This window comes from Pinus tabuliformis, chromosome 9 (genome assembly GCF_031772625.1).
Source record: "Pinus tabuliformis cultivar Carrire ecotype Pingquan chromosome 9, CPIR1, whole genome shotgun sequence".
Classification (NCBI taxonomy): domain Eukaryota; kingdom Viridiplantae; phylum Streptophyta; class Pinopsida; order Pinales; family Pinaceae; genus Pinus; species Pinus tabuliformis.
The window spans coordinates 318,957,273-318,982,541 of NC_142307.1; the positions used below are offsets into that span (position 1 = coordinate 318,957,273).

The 25,269-nt window shown below is 34.8% G+C and overlaps 2 pseudogenes; one reads left to right on the forward strand and one right to left on the reverse strand.

Annotated features, from left to right (window-relative positions):
- Window positions 1–5,390: 5,390 nt before the first annotated feature.
- Window positions 5,391–10,370, reverse strand: LOC149148506 (putative inactive purple acid phosphatase 28; annotated as a pseudogene).
- Window positions 10,371–10,512: 142 nt separating this feature from the next.
- Window positions 10,513–14,184, forward strand: LOC149148507 (uncharacterized; annotated as a pseudogene).
- Window positions 14,185–25,269: the final 11,085 nt, after the last annotated feature.

Consider the following 25,269-nt stretch of genomic DNA (forward strand, 5'->3'; position numbering starts at 1 on the left):
AGATTTTTAAGACATTTATTTAATTTCATTTTGTCTCATCCATTTTTATTTATTAAATTTATCATAATCAAATCATATAAAATTTAATTTGCAGTATTACACCAAAAACATTATTTATTTAAGAATAAAAAAATATACACCAAAAACATTATTTATTTAAGAATAAAAAAATATATACAAATTTGATGAAAAATATCTAAAAAATATCCATAATGTATAAAAATATATGTGATGGGACCAATAACATTGATGAAGCTATTGGCCATATCTATTATAAACCATTCATTCAAATATATTGACCTTAATATCAATGAAACCTACATGAATCAAGGGCATATGCATCCCCATGGAAGACATTGAGAGGAATTAGAAGATATATATATATATATATTTTTTCATATCATCTTGTTAAAACATACCATGGCAATTTAATAACTTTTTTTAAGACATTTTGTCTCCCACGTACTAGTCACCAAATAAATTTTGAGGTGGGAAATGTCATTTTTGTTCAAACGCTCAAAGAGCACCCTTGAGGAAATTTCAAGAATGGAAGAAGAACAATGGGTGACACAATTTTGTTCATACCCCGGATTTTTGAATTCTAGAGAATGTTTCAGCAATTTTGTTCAAACCATGGATTTTTGAATTTTGGAGGAGGTTTCAGCAATGGAGACCAACGTTTTGCTACGAGTATCCTATTTTTCCATTCGAGTTTGACAGAGGCAGGGGATTTTTTGGGTTTTGTGCAGGGAACGAGACACCTAACTGGAACTTGTGTGGCTTCTTGATTTCACTATGGAACCCCAGACCCACATAAGGTTCAAGCATGGATTTTCCTTTCAACCTTCACCCAAAAAGCGCCCCTCTCTCTCTATAGGTTGTCACCTTCTCCTCCAATGTGGTGAAAGAGGTTGATAGACCTATTCTAGAAATTCTATACTTGAGTAGCTAATGAGAAAGCATCGGTTGTTGGACATACACTTAGGAATCATACATTATTCCAAGCACAAGTAGCAAAAGCCCCTCTGAGGCTACCGCAACAAATTCCATTGATAAATCTAGCGAAGAGGGAAAAAAATTCCTGGAGCCCGTCGACCCGCCAAGCCTTGGGAAAGAGCTTTCGACTGTATCCATTTCTTGCAGTGGTAAGTCTCTATCTGACTCTTGTTCTATTATCGAATTTATGCCTTTGGAAGATTTTATGGTTATTGAAACTAGAGTAAATTAAAGGAAAGGAAAAACCATAGTAAATTAAATTCAGTTTGAATCCATCAAATAAAATAGACTTCTTTGACTAACACTAACTCTATCCTAGCTTTAACTGATACAATGCAAATTTGGCAGCTATGAAAAATAATGTGCAGCATGCAGTGAGCATGGGTACTAGAAACTACTTGATCCTAGGAACTTTATAGCTTCATATATGATTTTATATAAACTTGCAATAGAGAAGGAATTCAGAGTGAGACACTATGTCCAAAGCAACCAAAGCTTCCTGGCTGTAGGCATGACAAAAGACCTTAGATATAGATCATTTGACCAACAATTTGATGGAGAGATTTGTCCTAGAGATGCTTGATTGATGAGGCCTTGATCTCATTTCCTTTCTGGGATCTGCAACCTAGAATTTTGCAGTGGGAGTTTTAGTGCTTCACGATGACTGATCTTTGAAGAGGAAGGAGGTCACTATTGTTAGAAAACTTCTTGTGACTTCTTTCTTCTTTGCTTGCGCTTGCCCTCACCTTAGCTTTGATACCTTGCCTTCACCTTAGCTCAAATACCATTCTAGCGGGGCAAGCTAAACATGACAAAAATAGAGGTAAGAAGTTGTAGATTCTTGTGTTGTCTATATTTTAGGTTCTAGAACATCATATGTTTTATTGCCAATTTTTTGCTAAATTTAAAATTGAAAAACTTATCTAAGAAGAAGGTTTTCAATTCTAATAACCTTTTCTTCAGTCCACATTCACACAGTCGAGTCTTGTTAAAGGACCAACTGCTTCTTGTGAAAAACTTGAAGCAGATTACAACATACAACATGTTTTCTCATAATCAAAACAACTTCTAGAAGTGTTATGACATTAATCCAACACTATGTTTATAAACCGGTTCCTACTAATGGACACAGGATGTGCAAAATGTATTCTTTAACACAATTTTTCTCTGTCAGCTAGTTTAAAGCTTACAACCTTACTCCTATCTTGAAGAAAGGGTACTTGCTTCCCTTTCACTTCATAGGTATATGAAAACCCAGTTGTGTAAGCACCCATAACCATGAATATTATACCAACTCCCTATGGTTAGTGCATTAATAATGTAAGTGTAACACTCATCCATGTGGCAGTCATAAGGAATTTAGGTAAGGTTTTACTAACACTGGCATCCCAGACCATTAAGATCTATCCATGGCCTCAAAATGATGTATTTCATTTACTCAATAGAACACTCATCATTTCTCTCCCCCAATCATCCTCAATTTTTTCTCTTCATTCTGAATGAGAAATCAATCAACAAGTCACCATTTTAAATGTTAGAAAGAAAAATTAGTCAACAAAGTTAAGCTATTTAATAGAAAAGTGCAGTTGATCGATGATTAATTTAAATTGGGCTATTGAGGAAACATGTTGAAACTTGAAATTTGTATTTATTATGTCCCAATTGTGCAACCTAGAACGATTTATAACTCTATGTTGATCGATAGCACAAAGTTATTGCAAAAACAAACATTTTTATCAATATCAAAAGCCATCAATTTATTCAAAATGAAATTGATGTTGAACTAAGGGACATTTTTGTGTGAATGTAATGGTAGGTTACATTGCTTGGGAAAACGCTTGAGTACCTCCCCTCATTTTATGGGTGTTACTCCAGGTAAACCCTAGAATCTTCGGGGCACAAGGCTTGAAGCCATTAGAACCAGTGTTGATAATATTGGTATCGGGAAAATATCGGCGACGGTCCAGAAAATATCTTATCGGCAATATCGGCGAAAATATCGACAAAATATCGACAAATATCGGCAAGCATAAAAAATGCATAATATATTCATTTTTTTCAAATTTTTAAACATATAAAGCAATAACAACATGAAATAAACACATTGGCACATAAATATGAAGAAAACACTAATATATATGATGTCAAATAGAAATGATGCATCAAAGGCGATACCAAATCCTGCTGATCCCTGATAATTGTCCATTCAAGGACTCAAATGTGGAGAACCAATACAAAATAACATCACATATATAAAAGTATGTCATCATCATGAGTTATATGTAGCATAACAAATAAAACTAGCAGCTATCTATCTGAAATCACTGCCCTCTGCCCCTTTTACGGGAAAACATGATGGGCTGTTTGCCAGGCCTGCCCCTCGTAGTAGGAGGCCTTGACCCTGCCTCTGCACCTAATGTCAAATAATGAGTGCTAGGTATGGGGCTATGCTCTCCTATATCTATAGCAGATGGCGTTGATGTTGATGCTCCTGCAGTGTCCTCCTGCTCCTCCTCTAAGTGCTGTTGCTCCTCTGACTCCGAGTCCTCCTCTTACTGCCCCTGCTCTAATGGATCATCTACCACTGGCTCTAACCATGAAGGTGACTCCTCCAAGAGGGGCTCCTCAGACTCCACCCTCCACGGAGACAATACATCAATATTGTCTAAGCTAAGTCACATGACACAAGGACACGTAAATACGAGTATTCAATATGAAACGCAATGACCTGGAAACAAGACACGGGGGACACGTTATATATATATATATATATAGATATATATATATATATATACCGAAATATATTTTTTTATCCATATTAAATTGCAGGTTGCAGCTTATCTAATCAAATTAAAATATAATTACTTATCAAAGTTCATAGTTCACTTTAAAAAAATAAATAGAATCAAAATTTACTATTTAGAAATTAGAATGTGATATGCTTGGTCTTGATTCTTGAATATTCAATGTTCATTGTTCATGTACAACTTACAAGCACATAAGAAAATAACTAAAGTCTAATCCTATTGATTTCCTCTGCCCCTCTTGCGAGAAAATGCCACAGCTTTCCCTTTCCCTCTAGATGTAGATGCTGGTGCTGGTGGAGTTGGAAGTGGAGTTTGCTATGCTCTAGAAGCTGAAGAACTAGAAGTAGGAGTTATAGGAGGTAGACCACGTCCTCTACTGGTGGCAGGGGTAGCCTGGGCAGGTGGTGTTACTTGGAAACATTACAATCCCCCAATCCTGAAATCCTAAAAACTGATAAGTCTGCTGCATTTTGAATGAAATCTAAAATTCTACTTTCTCCATATGAAATCCAATGAGGCCGGAACCACTCTCAAAGATCCTGAGTCATTTCATGGTAATGTTAAAAATTTAAGTAAAAGGATGAAAATGAAGATTAAGGAGAATGTCACTTTTACTTTAAGAATTTAACATTACCATGAATAGCATATCAATACTAGGGCCTAGAACGCTCAAACCCTCCTTGGCAGCAACCACATAGCTCTCCCCTTCCTTCTCCAGCAATCAAAAATGAAAATGATATGAAAAAAACCAAAATCGGATTTTTATAGCCCATGCGAAAAAAATTTACAGTCACCGGGCGATATTTTCGATCGTCGCGTGATATTTTCGGAAATATCGGCGATATTTCGGAAATATCAGTGATATTTCGGAAATATCGCCGAAAATATCGCGATATTTTCGAATATCGCCGATATTTCGGCGATATTATCAACATGGATTTAAACTATATGGAGAATTTAAATTATGAATAAACAGATTAGTAACTAGACTTACATTTAAATTATGCATAAACAGAGTCATAATTCATAACATGTATACATATGTTCCATTTCATCTTTATTAAGTTTATTAAGGGTTTTTCTAGATTTTTTTCATTGGAACTAATGAGGTGATTCTTTGGGTTTTTTTATGCATTTGAACTAATTAGGAGATTTTGTGGGTTTTTTTTTTAAATGATTTTTTTTGGAACTTGGCAATATATGATGGTTGGTTTTTTAATTTGATCTCCATATATGATGGTTGGTGAGATTTTGTCCAAAATATGTTCTAAAAAGTGAGATTTTCTTGGTAATTCTCACTTTCCATATGTTCTAAAAATCAAAATATGTTGTTGATTAGGTCCATAGTTGGTATAGTCCTCTTAAGAACATATCACGTGGATTGCTTAAAAAGAACTAAGAACAAAACTGCCAACCTAAACATGAAAAATAAGTCATTCTGGATTCTGAACTTTTGTGACCGCCATTCTGGATTCTGAACTTCTGTGACTACCCAAATTCTAAACTTTTGTGACTGCCCAAAAGATTAATGGACCAGTGACACACCACTGCAGAGCTTGAACTGAAATTTAACAGACCTACTTTCAACTATTTGCTCCATAGTGTTTGTTCATCAATTTTAGTAAATGTTGTATCATCTAAGCGTTTCCAAGTTTTTATACTTGTAACACCTTGCCATGCTTTTTCACCTTTTTCAAGCGTAGCCATAATCACTCTGGCTCGTCTTGACCATCTTGCTTTTCCATAAGCATGGTAGCCAAATTCCCTGATATTTCCCACAAAAATCATTGACATGGTCGTGACCTGTGAAGGTTGCCTTGATGTCCCCAGTACTTACAAAAGTGCTCAAGACACCTGAGTTTATGGAAGCACAACCCACTCCTTCCTGCATTTCACCCACAATTTCTAAACCTCCAAGGTACCATTCCTCATACAGAGGAATATGGAAAAATCCAAGAGCTGGAGCTGGATCAGTCTGTGGAGCCCATCCACTTTTATATGTATCCTACCAACATCAAAATAAAACAAAATATATGCCTACAATGAATCATTTTAGCCCTCTCATGTCCAATATATGTTCTAAAATCAACAAGCCTCCAGACAAGAATAATGCAACACTATATAGGTGGCATGTGCCTCTTCAAGACAAAATTTTAGATTTGATAAATCAGGCTGGAGTGGTAGAAATATGTGCTCAAAAAGCATATAAAATACAGTATGCCCTTTCAGAAAACCTAGCTGTAATAGTGCAGAAACATCTCGGAGCCAAGCTTGCTAGCTTTCTTTGATCCACCCATAGCCAGAAATTCCAGGAATAGTCGACTTATCACCGCTATCCAGAAAATAAAGATTGAAAACACTCTTGTTCTCTAGCTCTGAACCCAAAGCACCTTTAACTTCTATATTATAATTTCCAAAACCATCAACTGTAAATATCTATCTGTCACTTGGATTATTAGAAAGAGGGTTGACCTTGGAAATGGAGCAATCCATGACAGATAAATACAGCATCAACTCTTCACAGGTCATGGTAGATTCCTGGTCATGATTACCCAACACTGTTGCCAAAGGATGCTTGGATTTTATTGCAGGAGAAAATGCAACATCCAAGGTCAATTTCTGGTGCCATTAAAAGTATCTAATGTTTGATCGTGTCTGGATGTTCCATAGGAGAGTTTCAATCCTCAACCCTTCACCAAGAAATTTAAACCTAGAACCTGATAAAGATTAAACCTCACAAACAAAAAAAAATAATTTTCACATTTAAATATGTCTTGTGCTTTAAATTCACATAAACATGGTGAGGTTTTCCTTCTGTTTGTATATTTTTCAACATCACTTGATAGTCACGTAATGCTAGGGAAAATAGAAAACCATTAATCAACATTTGTAAAAGTCAGTCTGCAATAAAAGAACAAGGTGGATCCATGAAAATAATGAATGAGGGAATTAAACAATTATCTAGACAAGTCAGTGCAGCTTGACAAAATGACTCTTCCTGCCCTTGAATGTGGTAGAAGATTGTATATTTTTCAACATCACCTGATAGTCACATGATGTTATGGAAAATAGAATACCATTAATCAACATTTGTAAAAGTCAAAGCCTGCAATAAAAGAACAGGGTGATTCCATGAAAACAACGAATGAGGGAATTAAAAATTTGTCTAGACAATTGAATGCAGCTTGACAAAATGACTTTCCTTATCCTTGATTGTGGAAGAAGACACCATAATCAAATTCACCGTGAATTCACTATCCTCTTCAAATACACATAAAAATGCCTATTATCTGCCAAAATTGGTGATGTGGATGCATTAGAGTACATGCATCACTTCAGAGTAACAATTTAATCGAAGTCTACATAAAATAAGAAACAACATAATGAAATCATGTTTTGTATGATGCTTTGGCAATTTTTCTCAATGCCTAAAGAAGCGTAAGTAAATTCCCCCTCCTGGCATGCCTGAGAAGGAAGAGTAGGAAATTTTGAATTTATAAAGAAAATGCATGCCTCTTTAGATATTAAGATGGACAAGATTATGAGGATCCCCTATCCCCCAATTGTAATAGAAAAGTTGTTCCAAATGTTGTTGATGAAGTTCAACCCTTAACAAGTGTAGTGTGAAGGAACCATTCATGTAGAGTGGCTGAATAATTTTCTTGTGATGTTATATGACAAATGGCTTTTCTATCACACATAAGGCATATACATGAATCTTTCTTTGCTTGGACAATGTTCTGTTAGTCTAGGGTTATGTGGTTTTTGGTGTATGGACAGTCGGTAAGGATAAATATTTTTAGAGTTTGCAAGCAATTCCAATAAAGTGGTGATTGCTAGATGTGTTTTTTGTAGAATAGTTGCCAGTATTGAAAATGTTGCAGTGTAAATGAACACAAATTATCTGCTCTTTTGAATTATATATGATTGAAAAACATGTTGAGTATTAGGAAATAGATAATTGTCTACTTGTTTAACATGAATTTATTGTTATTTTATTTTTCAGGTTTTTGAAGTGTAAAAAATGGTGCAAAAGTGGCGTTTATGCATTGAAGTGTCTTGCTTTCCAAATCCAGGTCGAGAAATTATTAAATTCGTCCTTTACAATATGGCAACAAATCATTTATTTCATGGAAAGAGAGAAGTGCCTGGAATTACGACAAACAATGAGGCATATTACATTGCCCTTGTTGAAGAGCTAAAAGAGGCAAAACAACATGATGTCAATGATATTGAAGTCTTCACCAACTCAGAGTTGATATGTAATCAGATGAAAGGCATCTATCGGGTTCAGAAGGACAATTTACAACCTCTTCATAAGGAAGAAATAAACTGGAGTTTTCAATTTCAACATTTTACCATCAATCGCTCTGCAGATATTGAAAATATGTCCACTGATATAATGTCCAGAGCATTTTTAAGCACAAATGTAGATGTCAAATATGACATAGCATCACCATCCACTGCAACAGAAATCATTGATCACCATCAATATAGATCCCCATTGTGCGAATGGGTTGTTGTTATCATTTTTCTGGGGTCTATCATAGCATGGTTCTTTCAGTGAAGAAGAACCTGTTAATGTTTTATTTTTCCCCAACATGCAATGATTACGGCTTTTTTGTATGGGAGACAAATTTATGGACAAATGTTATATATTCCATGTACATGGACAAATGTATTTTGAGAAAAGTAACTGATTCATGGTTTTGTGATTATCATTAATACATTATGGTGTTGTCTAATCCTTCCAAAAACCTTCTCAAATATTTAATTCTAGAGAGATATTGATATGCTATGTGATTTGTTCGTTGGTTGTTGATCAGTGATGAAATGTTTCTTTACTATGTTTATAAGGAATTTATTCTTAATAACACTATTATTTCTCAATCACCCAGTCACTCTTCCCGTCTCCACCTTGGATTTCATCCCAATAGTTTTCCCAGATCACAAATCTATTTTGGCTTGATTTCTTTGTATTTCAAATCTTGTGCTTGTGGATTTATCATGATTGTCAGGACCTAGTCTTTTTAAATCAAAGGAAATCTTTCTCATGCTGAGTGTGTCATAAGTAATGAAATATCAATATTTCTCCAAGAAATCACATCCATCATGATGGTCTCCTATGCTAAATCTCCCATGTGACCACTCCACTTCCTCCAAATCTTGCACTAGTTTTTCCTCTACAAAGGAATTCTTAGATAAAAACTAGAAAATATGCAGTTGGTGTTTTGGCTGTTCTTGTAAGAGAGCTAAGAGGATTACTTGCAATTAGCGACAAGAAACAGTACAAGAAACAAACTTCTACATTTTCTGTGGAGAATAGAAATTCATTTAGATCCTTTGCATTATTTTATAAAATGTGGATAAATATAAGGTAGTTCTGGTGTTTTGACATTGCTGTAAATTATGTCTGAGCTTAAAGAACTTAAATTTTCAAAATTTCGAAAAGGATCTTAGAGGCATATTCATAAGCATCACTCTGTTTTTGTGATAAAATAAGCTCTCACATCACAAACACCAAAGAGTGCACACGATTACATTCAATGATACAACTGGTCCTTTCCGAAAAATGTCCAAGCCATGTAGCTTCAAAGATCGTAAATGTTTAACCAAGATGGCAAAAAGTTTATTAAATAACTTCAAAAATATAATTCTGACTTTGTTATTGTCAAATTAGATTTTCCATTCAAAATAAAAAATTCAGGTATTGTTGAAATTAATCAAATCCTTTCTGCGATCTTTAGAAACCTGAAAATCAATTTGTCTAATGCTGTCCATATTGTTAACAATTTTGATATGATGTGATAGTTATCTGATCTTATGTTTTACAAGATACCAAAATTTTCATGACAGAATTAAGAAAGTGCATCATATATAGCTTCTATTTATATTTCAACCATTCTTCTCATAATAAGGAATGAAAACAATTAAGAGAGAGCAAAGAAAGAAGAATCAAGGGCAACACTAATTTTGTTGTTCATTCTCAAACTATTTGTGAGAAAGTGAAACTAATGGTGAACAAAAACCATAAGCATTATGGGTAACACAAATTCTTCCATCATGATCTAAGCGATATAAATATTAACACCACAAGCATGATTAATGATAAAACCGTTTCAATGATAGTCCAAGCCATAGAAAGTTAATTACTATTTCAGAGAGACATCAACAGGTACTTCATTCATGCAATGATTGCATAGCAAACGCTATCTTACCAGCTTATTACACATGCAAGATTGTATTGCAATCATTAAATATTACAAAATAGTAAACCATCTTATTTCATATGCTTAGAGATCATTCTAACCTTCCTCAAAATTCAGTTTATAGCCAAAAACTTACCTTTAAGAAATATGACAGATATGACAATAATAAACATGAATAATCTAACCAGTGCAAGCCACACAACTCCATACTTCCCTATAAAATGCAAGCAACGATCATGCAAATGCAAAACTATTGCAATATCCAACGACTGTAGTGGACCGATCTTAATTACTTTTATGTCACAGGCCACGTTCTAATGCATCAGTTCAATTTGTTACAGGTACACAAGAGCACCATTAAGTCCAATTTACTGCAAGTACAAAAGACCGTTGGGTCTAAACAGCCCACATGTAGTAGTAGCAGTCTCATGGCTGCAGTCTAGAAATTCCACTCTGAGGAAAAGGAAAACTTAATTAGTGCATCCATAACTTCATGAATTATGGTTCCAGTGCCTATGGAATCCCAGGTGATTTTCCAGTATAATTGCTGAAGGAATAACTTTTCAGCCAGGTCCTCTTCCTCTTTCCATTTCAGTTGCTTGAAGTTTCAGCCATTTTGGATGAGTAGATTTAATGATTCTACTCTTAGGTCTGACATTCCGATATGATTTCGAAGGGTATCTGTATGTTATTTCATCGATAATAGTTTTATGTTTGATTCTTCAAAATATTCACAAATTCTAATATGTAACAGTTGATGGGTTTCATGTGGAGGAAGCCTTTTTGCTCCCTTGATTAAAATGCGATAAGCAAGTAGTCTTCCAAAGTCCTTCACCAGTTGGGTGGCAAAGACAAATTTTAATTGAAAAACACTTTTTATTAATATTTGTGTTCCTTTAATATTTTAATATTTGAAACATGTTACTCTCTGTTATTTGCAATGTTGTGGCATTATGTGTTGTAGAGACATATGTGAATATGCCTCTATGTTTCAATTTTTGCATTATTTATAGTTTTTTTAATATTTGTATTTAAAGGTGAGTCCTTCACCAGCTGGGTGGAAAAGACAAATTTTAATTGAAAAACACTTTTTATTAATATTTGTGTTCCTTTAATATTTTAATATTTGAAACATGTTACTCTCTATTATTTGCAATATTAATTGCAACGTTGTGGCATTATGTGTTGTAGAGACATATGTGAATATGCCTCTATGTTTCAATTTTTGCATTATTTATAGTTTTTTTAATATTTGTATTTAAAGGTGAGCATGTGGTTTTAATTTTTTTTCCCTTAAAATGGCCTTCTTTCAGGGTTACATCCGTGGCTGTACTAGAAATATCAAATATCCCTTCTACTGCATTGACAGTCTTATGAAGCTTTCAAGTATTCATGGTCTTTCTTGGAGAGAAACTGCATGTTGATTTCCTAAGTATTGTCATGTTAGTTATGGCGAGTATTTTGATATGCCTAAGTTAACCCTCTCTCACTAAGTTTCTCACGGTGAGAGTGTTGTGTGGTGGGTAGATCTCCAGCTGACAAAAATAGAGACAAAAATATTTGTAGCATATAACACTATATCCTGTTCTCTTTGATTATAATTTTCCCTGCAACTACTTGTAGTCCCTCTTTGATGATGCGGCTGCTGTCATATTTTGGTCTCTAGAGACATTAGTGTCAGTAACAGGCTAAAATGGATTTGCAACTTATTTTAAATGATCACCCAAAGTCCTAAAGAAATCTTGTGCAGTTGTCCTCTGCCATTCATCCAACTGATTAACAATCTAGAATCCCTAAAACACCTGTAGCTAAAAAACATTGTTGTTCAGAGCACATTTGAGCAGAAACCTTAATGTCATGAATTCTTCATAGTTGTTCTAGCTCCCAATCCTGCAATCGTCTCAACAATTTGATTTCCAGATAGATGCAAATTACTCACAATAGTGCTTTTTTCTGAGGTTCCATCAAAAAACTCTTAACTTGTATTTTATTGATTACCAAATAAATGATACTATGTGTTAGAAAATGCCATGGATTTTAAACAACTGACAGGTCTGCTTAGTCGATTGTGAATTTAGGTCAGAAATATAAGCAAATTGAGTGCTTTCTGTTATCTTTTTTCTGTGTGTACATAGATAGACAATCAAGTCTAATGGGCTGAGTCAATCTGACTTGTTTGACTTGCAAGTCCAAGACATGGAGGCTCTGGCTCCACTCGATATCTTCAGAGCAACGTCAAATTCAAGAGTCCACTTGGAATTGGAAGTTGATGAGTCTTGTAATATCAAGACTCCATCTGTGACTTCCATGGGCATTGAAAAGATGCAATGAAATTGAATGTAAGATTTGTGTTATGTAGTTCAATGCATATGAGTGAGTATGCATTTGAATATAAACAATGTTTCTCTAATTGTTCTCTTCAGATAAAAGGCCCCAAACATAGAAATAATATTATATTATACTGGGTTTCTCTTATGGACCTAATTTTATAATCTGAACTGTAACTGAAAAATATGGTATGAGTCGGCTATCAATCGGGGCTCTATTGCCACTGTTATTAGCCAGCACAAAAACTTGATAAGAGAACTGAAATTTGAAATATGGAAATAGTTCGGAGAATTTGGATACTAAAGCAACCCTAAATTAGGAAATTCACAAAGCAACTAACTGCAACAAAATTCAACAATTTTTAAGAGTACTAACAGCAAAGACATGAACAATAGTAACAGCAAGGAAATACCAGAGATTTCAATGAGAACTGAACAGAGACTTTGAATAACAAAGTAAATGTTAGTTGGAAATAGTTTGTAGCTTAACATCATATAACCCAGGAAAAAAGTATGTCAAACGGGTGTCAACTCGGGCCAAATCCAACAGTAGCAGAATACCAGAGATTCAATCAGAACTGAACACAGACTTTGAATGACAGAAGTATATCTTAGCAGGAAATAGTTTATGGCTAAATATCATATTAACCTAGGAAAAGAATGTCTCGGGTCAAATCCAAGGTAGTATGGAGGCTGTTTTTGGCCCAAATAATCTCTTCCAAAGCAGAGCACACTTCACAAAAAAACCCATCTTAATGCCCAAGAGCCATTTGTAGCTAGAGATCTCACAATTTTTTAGAGAGGTACAATCCTTGATGACTCACCTTATGAGTGGGATATACTAAACACTGAATACAGGTGGAGTTGCAATGGATCTCATGAGTGAGAGGTACGTAACTGTGAGCACGCATTAGTAGCTTTGTATGGTAAGAAAAGAAAATAAAAATTCTCCCAAGTATAATGATCATTGGAAGAGCAGGTTGTTTCTAAATATCGCAACAGTTGCATGTTTCAATTATAAATATCATAGAATGGCAAGACATTCTTAGATCTTGTAAACTTCCATTTATCGATGACTTTACATCAATAGATGAGCTATGATAAGGGAAATTTTGCAGGATAGATATGATTTTTGTTAGGCTTGTTTGATTTTTGTAGTTTGAAGTGTCTTTGATTGTTATAGTAGATATTTATGAGATGCTTCATTTTCAGTCTCCTAAGCATGGCACAAGTCTATCTATGGCTGCTTCTGAAGCCTAGGAAAATTTCTATTTTAGCCAAATTTGACATGTGGGAGTCTTATTCAGGATGTTGGGGTATGGCTGGATGAAATTGGCCTTGGCAGTTACAGGCAGATTTTCAAAGAGAATGGTGTTAATGGAGAATATCTGGATAGCTTATCAACATTTACCACTGAGCAGATTTTGCAGTTGATTAGGCGGTGTCACATGAAATGGGGGGATTTTATAACTTTGTGCAATGAACTTCAACATATTAAAGGTTAGTACCATCTGATATTATGCTTACATGTTAAAATTGCACACTCAAGACTATTGGTCCTCCATTACTAGTTATTTTCCTTTGTTATTATTGCCAACTACAAAGTGCATCTATGAATGTAAAGCTTTTTATATGTCTGTATTTTAAGTTTGGCTTGATTTGCTGATTCTGATTGACCTGTGTTTTGGGGCATGTGTTTCTTGTTTCACTCCAGTGGCATGCTTGAAAGGTGAGCAAGAAGTTCATAGGCCTTGGTGGGCACCCTCCTGCCTCTCAGCAGTTTTTGTTAAGGTTGCAAAGCATAATCGATAGTCTCGAGTTGTGTCATTGAAAGTTGACCCTTGAGACTGGCCAAGAAGATATGCTTGGGAAAAGGTGTTAACGCATTTGTTTATGTATTCTTTTCATCCTTGTTGCAACCTTCATTTTTCTTTCCAAGGAGGCAATTCTCTATTCATGAATCTCAGATGTGTATAGACTCTAAAGGGATTTCATGCATGTCATATGTCCCCGGATGCTGAGAAAAACATATTTACTATGACATTTCCCAGTGAAGTCTAAGTCAATAGAAATAGTTCATTTTTCATGCTCTTATTTGTTGCATCTTGGATTGTTATTTTGTTGGAGTGGTTCTTAAGGTGGAGGTATATGCACACTAGAAATAATGGAATTATGATTTTATTAATACTACAGGAAGAACTTCAACTTATTAGAAGCGAGTCTGATGAACCCATCTCCAAGATGAGAAAATCAAATGGTTAAGCTTTGCATTATATAGTTCGCCACATTTTCAAATCCATAGCAGACCTAGCCCTTTGTAACCCGTGGGCTTCTTTATATCTTCGACTCTTACAAAAGTAGATGTAGGAAGTGAATTTTTACAGGATATTTGTTTAATCAGGGTAAACAGTAAATGATTATTGTATTTAGTTTTTCTTCTACTGCATTTTAATCACATTTTTCAATGGCGTTTCATTGCTGAAGTTTTATGCATTGCATTTTCAAAGCTCAAATGAGACCTGGCACTAGTTTGCCAGCCATAGGCTTAAGTATTCCTTTTCCAAAAGATGTTAAAGTAGAAACTGAGTTGATACATTGTGTCTAACAATTAAGGTCACCTAATAGTAAATGCTTTTAACTGAGGTTCAGGTGTCTTGAGCACTTTTGTAAGTACTCCGCAGCTCCCTCCCCTGCAGTATTTCAACACAGATGCAAACGCAGTTACTTGGTTTAAGTATCCTTTGTAGATTATTGGTGGGTGCAGCTCACACATTTCATAAATGAGACAATTGGACATCCTCTGAGCTCGAGGACAAGTGGGTTTGCAGGTTACACGGTGTTTGGGAGCACAGAGAATTTGTGTATATATCCATTAATACATATAACCAGGGAGGGGGTTCGATGTGTTGAACCTGCATGTTTGTCGCCTGGGTGGTGCAGGTGGTGAGCGACAGAGTGTCGTAGTGAGTTTTTCATTTTTTTGGTGAGCTGCAGGCGCGAGTCGAGCCCGTTCCGTGAGTTTTCTACCAGTTCTGGTGACCTGGTGAACTGCAGGGAAGGGAGCTGCGGAGTGTCGGGTCGAATTGGTCAGGAGCAGCCCACGGAAAAACCGAATTCAAATTGAAAGGTGAATTAACTCCCAGCGGCAAGACAATGATGGAAGTCGGGGCTCTTGTCAAACGTACTTAATGCGGAAGGTGGCAGAGCTCGCGGTGGCAGAGCTGGGTGGAGCTCGCGGAGGGTGGCAGAGGAAGTACCGGAGCCGGAAGTTTTTCCGAGCGGCACCGGAAACCAGACAATTCCTCCGCCTTGTTAGACTACTCCGTTGATAAATGTACATGCAAATCGTGTTGGGTGGGCAATGCTACAAACTCCCTCTATAATAAATGTACACGCAAATCGTATTGGGTCGGCAATGGAATAACTATTTTCTCATGCAGAAGATATGGTGACAAGACAAAAGGATATTGACCAAAAGAGGAGCTGGTACAAGCTCCCTCTATTGTTGATAATGTACACGCAAATCGTGTTGGGTCGGCAATGGTACAAGGTACCTCTATAATAAATGTACATGCAAATCGTGTTGGGTCGGCAATGGAATAACTATTTTCTCATGCAAAAGAGCCCTTGTAGGAAGGAAAGCCATATTTCCTATGCTATTGGGTATTGAATGTATTCTAAAAGCTTGACGGGACAGCCCTGGCCGTTCTCCCCAGATACCCTGACAACTACATGCATACATACATGGACATATATAAGATTCCTACAACGCAACAACTATAAGAATTTCGAGCCACCTCCACCTCCGCTTTGATCACCACTACCACCACCAGTCCATAGGAAAGCTAGAATATACGACACATGATATACAACGTATGCATTTAATTGGCATATTAGTTTGAATTTGAATTTTGAGTTTGAATGTGAAAGCCCGCTCTCAAAATTTTAATTTCTATAACGTGATTGCAAAATTGCAGAATACCAAAACCTGCTTCCATGGCTGTTGTGGCCCACCTCTTCGTCTCTGTTTTTTAAAATCTAATTTATTAATTTTATAAGTTTTATATATTTATTTTATTAATTTTAATTAAAATAAATAATTCAATTTCATATATTTATTTAAAAAAAATTATAATAGGTAATATCTTTATTTTATTTTACTATGTTTACAAATTAAAATATGTTTTTTAAAATCTAATGTATTAATTTTATAAGTTTTATATATTCATTTTATTAATTTTAATTAAAACAAATAATTTAATTTTAGATATTTATTTATTAATTTTACTTCAATAAATAATCATAAAATAATATTAAGTATGTTTATATTTTTATTAAATTTAAAAAAAATCATATATATATATATATATATATATATATTATTTTATTTTATTTTAGATATTAATTTTTATTAAATCATAAAAGCAACACAAACTCAATTGGGGGCGGCATAAAGACACAAGGGCATGGTTAAACTATTGGGAGATCAACGAGAATGATGCATTGCAAAACATAAATAATATTAAAGATATTGTTATTTCTAAGTTCAAAGAAAAAATGTGGTGTGAGAAAGATTTAGCGGCTAAAAGAAAATTAAGTTATTATAAGAAGGTCATCAAACCCACCCTAGAAGATCAAAAGTATCTCTCTATTTTAACTAGCTCAAAGAAGAAAATTAATATAGCAAAGATTAGAACGAATTCTCATGAGCTCCATAGTGAAACAGGTCGTTGGGCAGTTCTTAAAACACCATGGATGGAAAGGATCTGCCATATATGTGAGAATAGGAATATCGAGGATGAAAACCACTTCCTCTTAGAGTGCCCCGCTTACAACCACATTAGATCTCAGTTTCACAATCTTTGTTACAATAATGACGTTCCTAGCCTTTTACAATGTCAAAATTATAATGAGCTCGGGAGGCTTTTCTCCAAGATTTTTGAGCATATGAATGAAATCTTAAATCAAAATAAATAATTTGTTTCTTTAGGTCCGATAGACCAATGTTTGGTCTCAGCGGACGTTAACCATCATCATCATTATATATATATATATATATATATATATATATATATATATATATATATATATATATATATATATATATATATATATATCTATATATATATATATATATATTATTTTAATAAAATACAAAAAAAATATTATTTTATAAACATAAAATGTGAATGTGGAATTTTTTATTGGGTGTAGAATATAAATATTAGGTGTAGAATATAAAGTGACAGGTTGTTCTATTAAGACAATTTGTGGTTAAAAGGTCACTTATTAGAAATTTGGCTTAAACACCCCTGGATTGTGGTTGCTCAAACCACAGGTTAAACATGCTAGTCATCTCAAAACTCACATTGCCTAATAAACAAACAAAAAACACAAAATTTATAATTTATACATATCAATCATAGTTCATTTATACATATATAAAATTAAAATTTTATTGGAAAATATTAAAATAAAACTATACTAAATATTTAATATTTTAAAATAAAACTGCGTTACACTATAAAAATAATAATGAATTTATTTCTAGAATACGAATAAATTATATATATATAAGTCACAAGAAATCAAGGAAGAAGGAAACAACTCTCAAAGCAAGCAAGGTGAAAGCCCGCCCCAACAAATCAACAGTTATGAGGATTTGAATACCGCAGAAAATAAATCTTCATTTAACAGCAAAGCAGATCTCCTAAACCAAACTTCTCCGACTATAGATCGCGAAGCTAAGACACCAATGTCCCAAGAACCAGAAGAGATGAAGGAGATGCAGGACAAAGGAAGTTGGAAGACCGTAGAGAAAAGAAAGAAAGCTACAACACCAATCTCGCCAAGAAAGACGAGGAGCCAGACAAGTAAAAATTAAGAAAATTGTAGGTCCGATAGACCAATTTGGTCTCAGTGGATGTTAACCATCATCATCATCATCATCATCATAATTATATATATATATATATATATATATATATATATATATATATATATATATATATATATATATATAGATATATATATATATATATATATATATAATTTTATTGAAAAATATTAAAATAAAATTGTATTCAATATTTGATATTTTAAAATATTAAAATAAAAACTTTTACAATATAAATGAATAAATTAGTTTAAATTCATTTTAACTATTAATTTGTAAAATATTTACTAAAATTAAATAAATTTAAAAAATAAGAAAAATGATTATATAAATATTTGATATATATGGACTAAATATGATGTGTAATACTACCAACCAAAAAAAGTAGCATACCATGAACAATAAGTTGTTAATATTGATAAAAACACTTAGAGGTCTTCTTGTAATCTATGTTTCTTGGGGGTTGGGGAGTTTCTTTCTGTTTTTGGGTTGTATTTTTCTATTGTCGGATTCTCGCATATTTTACTTTTCAATTTCCATGTCACTCATCTTCTTCTCGAGTTTATTATGGATGATGAAATACTTTATTATGGTGAGGATAACCCTTAAAGTGAGCATGTATACCCATCCCATGAAGATTTATTTTTATAAAGGATCTCCCATTGGTTTCACCTCCCATTCACATGATAGTGGAAGTGTCTCACTTTCCTCAAGGCTTATTTCATTTGTCATCAAATCATTCAGATAATGCACAAAATTTGGAGGTTCCAGGCCCGATTCCTTTTGCTAAGCATGCTCCATCTCTGGATACAGCAAGCCTTGATCACAATAAGCATTGTGTGACAGCCTATAAAGCAACACAAATCAATATTTAAATGGTAATAGAGGATGATATTCCCCTTTGATACATTCTACAACTTATGTATAGGGATCTAATTGGTCGGTTTGCTAGGAAGGTAGTTAAACCTTCTTCTCTACCACATTGGATCGATTCCAATTGGGTTCTTATTATTCATCTTTTCTGCAATTCTACATATTTCCTAAAGCTTAATTATGTGGTATCGTCAATAAAGTAGATGAAGTGAGGACTCTCCTATCCTCCGACTAATGTTGGTGCAAATCCAGGTTGATGCTTCAAAAGTGGAATATGGATTTCGACGCTTCGCTTAGCCCCATGTGAATGACAAAAAATGGGCCCTCCTCCCATATTTATCAACACCATTCTACAACAAATCAATGTTGGAAAAAATAGGAAATCATATTGGCCAATTTTTTTGTTGGGAGGAAGTTTTCCTTTCAAAGCAAGATGGATGAGTGGCATGAAAGTAAGTGGAGATCAACCCCAATGAAGGTTTCCCAGAGGATATTGAATTGGTATTCAACGAGGTTGCATGGAAGCAAAATATTGATTATTGGAAGTTTCTCTTCCTATGTTTTCCTTTCCATGAGGTAGGTCACCTCGTCTCTAATTGCACCCAAAAGAAAAATTCTAACCATCTAAAAAGTTTATATTAGGAAACTTTTGAACATGTAGATTGAGGCCTCAGGACTGAGGGAGAAGGATCCTCAGGATTCCGAAATCGAAGACACTGATGACGATCATCCTCCCTCCTTAGGTAAGTGGTTTCAGACCCCTTCACTTTTTCCTATAAAAAATAATGATAAAATTCTTCATGATGGTAATATTCTTGGGAAATTTTCCAAAGTTATGTCCCTGATAACAATGTCTCCAATGCCTTCTATTCAAGGTCTCTCCCTCTATAAAATGTTGCCACATGTTAAGGAGAATGATGTATTTCCAAATCTGATTTTTCCTTATGGTTCCAACTCTTCATCCAACTCTTGTGGGAAACCTCCTTCTGTAGATTATAAGGTCATCCATTCCTCAAATGAGGTCTATGTTTCTATTGACCTCCATGTTAAGTGAAATGCTCTCTATTCATCTTCCTTGATGCGTGAATATGTTTCAGCGTCTAGTGGTCTAGCCATGGATTCTCCTTCTGTCAATCATGCCAGTCACAAATCCTTGCTTTCTAAGGCCCAATCTAAGGTTAGGGAATACATTCTAAGTGGAAAAAATACCATAATATCCAAGTTTCTTAGATAAAAGGCCCCTCCCATGAAGGAAAATGAAGGTCTTGTCTCTGATATTAGGGGGTTTAGTGCCAACCCCAAAAAATTGACTCTAAAGTGGCTCATTCGAGCCCACATCCTGGATTTTATAATGATTCAAGAAACTATGTCGTCAAGTGCCTATGTGGTTTCAATTTTGGAAATATGGTCTAGGAATTAGACTTTCTTCTCATTAGATTCAGAAGGTTTTTCGGGTGGCTTTCTTATGGCTTTGTAGCCTGATTCGTCATTTTACTTTTATCGATCTCTTCCAAACATATAGCAATTGATTTTGTTTCAAACACATTGGAAGAGGTGAGTCATCACATTATTCCAATTACAAATTCTTATGATGCATTAAAAAATTCAAAATATTTATTTGACTCACTCTCATAATTGGAAGTAGTTCATAAATTATACCTATGATGCATGATGTGGAAGCCATTCACCAATTCATTTGTCGTGGTACACTTGGATGACATCCTGATCTTCAGCTAGAGTTGGGAAGAGCACCTCCACCACATCCGAAAGGTTCTCCAAACACTGCGGAAACACAAGTTATAATTTGGCCAATTTGGAGAAATGCACTTTCGGGATAACCCAATTTTAGTATCTGAGATACATTATTGATGAACGGGGGGTGCATATGGATCCTGCCAAGATCCAAGTCATTCAGGATTGGCCAGCTCCAACCACTCTGACAAAGCTCTGTAGCTTTTTGGGTCTTGCCAATTTCTACCGCAGGTTCGTGTTGGGATTCTCTCATATCACTTGGCCCTTGAGTCAATTCACCTAGGGAGGAGCGAAAGAAAAATAATTTTGGTCTGAATCTCAACAGAAGGCGTTCACGGAATTGAAACATCGCCTCTGCTCTACACTAGTGCTCACATTACTAAACTTGCAATAGCCATTTGAGATCGAGACAGATGCTTCTGACTATGTTATTGGAGTAGTCCTTACTCAACGGGGGCATCCAGTGGCATATCACAGTGAGACACTTTCAGACACAGTCCGGAAGTATCCCACTTATGACAAAGAGATGTATTCCATTGTGCAGGATTGCTGACAATGGAAGCATTACATTTTGGGGAAGGAAACGGTCATCCACACAGACCATTGACCCCTGTAGTTCATACAGACGCAAGGAAAGTTGCAGAATGATCACCATCAGAAGTGGTCCACATACCTGCAACAATTCCATTTGAATATCCTTTCAAATTCTATCCTTACATCTTAAATTCAATGGGCTACTTGGCTTGGTCATATGATGGCATCTGTAACATTCATTAGGAATTAATGAAATTTATTAGGAAACCGTGGAGAAGGATCCCTTGATATAAAACAAATGCCTTTGCCTGATTATTGGTTGCCTTATCTGGTCCCCATTCAAAATAAACTTTTTGAAAATGATCCTCCTACACCTACCATTGACCTTCTTGTCCTTTTGAGGCTCCATCTACGAACATACAAAATTTTCTATGAGAGAGTTTCTAACCTTGGAACACCTCCTCTACCACCTCTAGATGAATTTTCCAATTCTACCACTATCTAGGTTTTGAGTTGATGATTATAGGCTAAGAGGCATGTAGAAAATTGTAGGCCCAACAAGGTTTCAATTTTAGGAATCACATCAGTTTAATTCCCAACCCAACATAGATTTTTTAAACATGAATATTTTCTATAGCATTAAACACAACCATTCCCACAATAGGAGAATCACTAACCATTAGAAAGAAATTAACCGAGTTTTGTGTTGGCAAAGTCGATGTTCATGGACATGGGGCTCAACATTTTTAAAGGAAATTAGCATCTCAATAAAACCTTTACTAAGGAAAACCTAGAGATTCCTTCATGACTAGAGATTCTATTAAGCTAGTGCAAATTCCTTTAGCAAGGCAAACCTACACATTCCTTCATGCCTGGAGATTGTTATATATAGTAATAACACTATTCGCAAAATAAGAACCATTCCCACAATACGAGAATCGCTAACCATTAAAAAGAAATTGATTGATTGATTTTTATGTTGGTAAAATCAGTGTTCATGGACATGAGGCTGAACAATTTAAGTCATAAAATAATTTATAAAAAAGAACTAGACCAAATCAACATATTAACTAGAAAATGAACCAAGTGTCTCTAGGTTTCTTTGAAATTCCTCCAATGTCTACATCATTTTATTATAATGCATAAAATATTTAATCCATAACATATTCATATAATTTAAGACATATAGCCAATTATAGGTGAATTTCAACATACTGGTAGTAATTTTCCAAGTGCAAATATAAGCATGGTATTCTAAGTGGAAAAACAAGTTATCAAAAAAACAATTATTGATATAGTTGAATACATACAACAAATTCCTTTTGTATATTTGATTTTTCAAGGACACTGTCAAAAAGTCATATGTATGAAAAATTGTTAAGTTGTTTCTTTTTTTTTTTTTTTAAATTCTTAATTTATTGCAGGAAAGCAAAATTATTAATAGCATGTAGGAAAGCAAAATTCAATTATTATTAACTAAATACATGCAATAAATTTGCAAATAGTTTCATCTATGGCAAGAGTTAGTTATGTTTCTCATACAAGGAGAAATGGCAGGCGAGTGACTAGGGGTGCCTAGCTGCAATGCTCTTTATCAGATGAGGAAGGAACAGGTAATGTGAATGTCCATAATGCTCCCAACAAATTTTTAGAGGATGGCCATGCAGCAGAGGTTAATTTTGTCCCACCATAAACAACAGAGCCACCACCAACTACTATTCAAGGGGCAAGTTCAACTAAGAAGATCAACGTTGTAAGAGGTTGGAAAAAAAAGACATGTTACTTGCAATTGATGACATAGAGTTTAATGGGTATTCAGCTGGGGCATCTACAAAAAACATGGTATTTCGCCCTCCTCAATACATTATTGGATAAATGGGATGACTCATACAAAACATACAAGGCCTCTTATAGTTATGACTGAAGAGGAGGAGGCTGAGGTGGTTGAGTGGTGTAAGGAGATGGCCAAATTGGGACATGGGATAGAGTTGATACAACTCAAATCCATTCAAAGATGGGTTTCCTAGTAAATCATGGTGGTTTGGATTCAAAAAAATGCATCCAAACCTTGTATTGTGTACAACTGAGGGCCTTAACAGAGATAAAGCTTTAAATTTATGCCCTGCAATTGTGTCTAATTTCTATGACACTCTTTTTAGTGCATACAATAAGTATTCTTATGTTGTAGACCATATATGGAACTGTCATGAACCAAGTTTACAAGCAGGAAGGAATTGTGGCATGGGAGTAATCTTCAAGAGAGGGAGCTGAAATGTTCCAAATATTTTGCTTAAGAGCAGGGAGTGGATAACTATTCTATGTTGTGTCAATGCAATTGGCACTTCAATCCCATGCTTTTATCTATTCAAAGGTAAAAATCAATTGGAAAACTATATACAAAACTGTGAACCAAGTGCATGCATGGCTGCACATCCTTATACATGGATGACTAAGGAATTTTTTTTAAATTTTATTTGTCACTTTGTTGCATCTATTCCAAGTGGTGTCTCACTTGAGAACATACACCAATTGATTTTATATGGTCATGGAAGACACATTGTTGTGCAAACAATTGAGGAGGAAAACAATTTGGGCATCAACTTGTCAACATTTCCTGCTCATACCACTCACATATTTCAACCCCTTGATGTCAGTGAGTTTAGCCCTTTCAGGAACTATTTAAGGTTAGAGTGAGCTGCATGGATGGAAAAGAATCCAGGGTTTGAGGTGAAAAGGTTTGAGCTAGCATAGCCTGTAAGTAAAGTCTTTAAAAGGGTTCTCACACCATCAAATGTCAAGGTTGGCTTTAGGAGGACTAGAATATGGCCACTGAACTATGATGCTCTTATGCATGATACTAGTTGTAGCCAAGAATTTCATGTAAATGGTCAAGAAGAAGGGCATGTCCAAGAAGATGTTGAAATTCAAGAAGAAGTGGATGAACATGAAGATGTAGTTGCAACTGATAATATAATTTCCCTCTCTCAAGGACACTTATATGGTGATGATGATGAATAGGTAAGTGAAACACAATACAATCATGAATGAATTGGTAGTAACATGGAGGTTGTTCTACCAATTGAAGCACATGGAACTTCAGTTGCTGATATTCTTAATGACTTTGTTGATCATGAAATTGACAATGATAATGTGGTTGAAAAATATATTTTTACTATTTCACTAGGAAGCAACAATGACTAATTGACATTGCCAAGCCAAGTAACCCCACCATTATGGCTAGTAGAAGCCATGATGAATATAAACAAGCATGGTGTCTTAAGAACGAATGAAGAAAACATGAACATGCCTTCACAACCAGTAGAATTGAACAACGAAATTGTTCATTTTTTTATGGACAATAAATCAATGGAAGAAGATAGTGCACATAATGAGGAACCATACGAAGAGAATAATATAGTTCAATTAGTAGTCCTAGATATTGAATGACAAGTGTCAACCAATGGCATGCATCATGCAGGGAATGAGAAGTTACTTAGTTGGTTACTGAAGCTACCAGTGGAGATAATGTCAATGAAAAAAAAGCATGGAACACTAGGTAGTCCTTGTTTGGGCCAAAGTTCATAGTTACTCACATCATAAACTATATAACCCTATTAGTTGAGTCTAAAAAAAATAACTTGACATTCAAGAATTAAAATGGAAAAAGAAGGATTTAGTCAAGGAAAAGAAGGCAGTAAGGATTTCTGCAGCACAACTTCGAGCAGAGGAAAGGCTTGAAAGAGAGAAAGTAAGGAAACAAAAGGATGATAAAAAACAAATAGTAAGGCAGGAAAAGAAGCAAGAATGGCTCAAAAAATTCTTCAAAGAGAAAGAGGGATAACAATTGACAATGATGCAAGCACAATTAGTGAAAC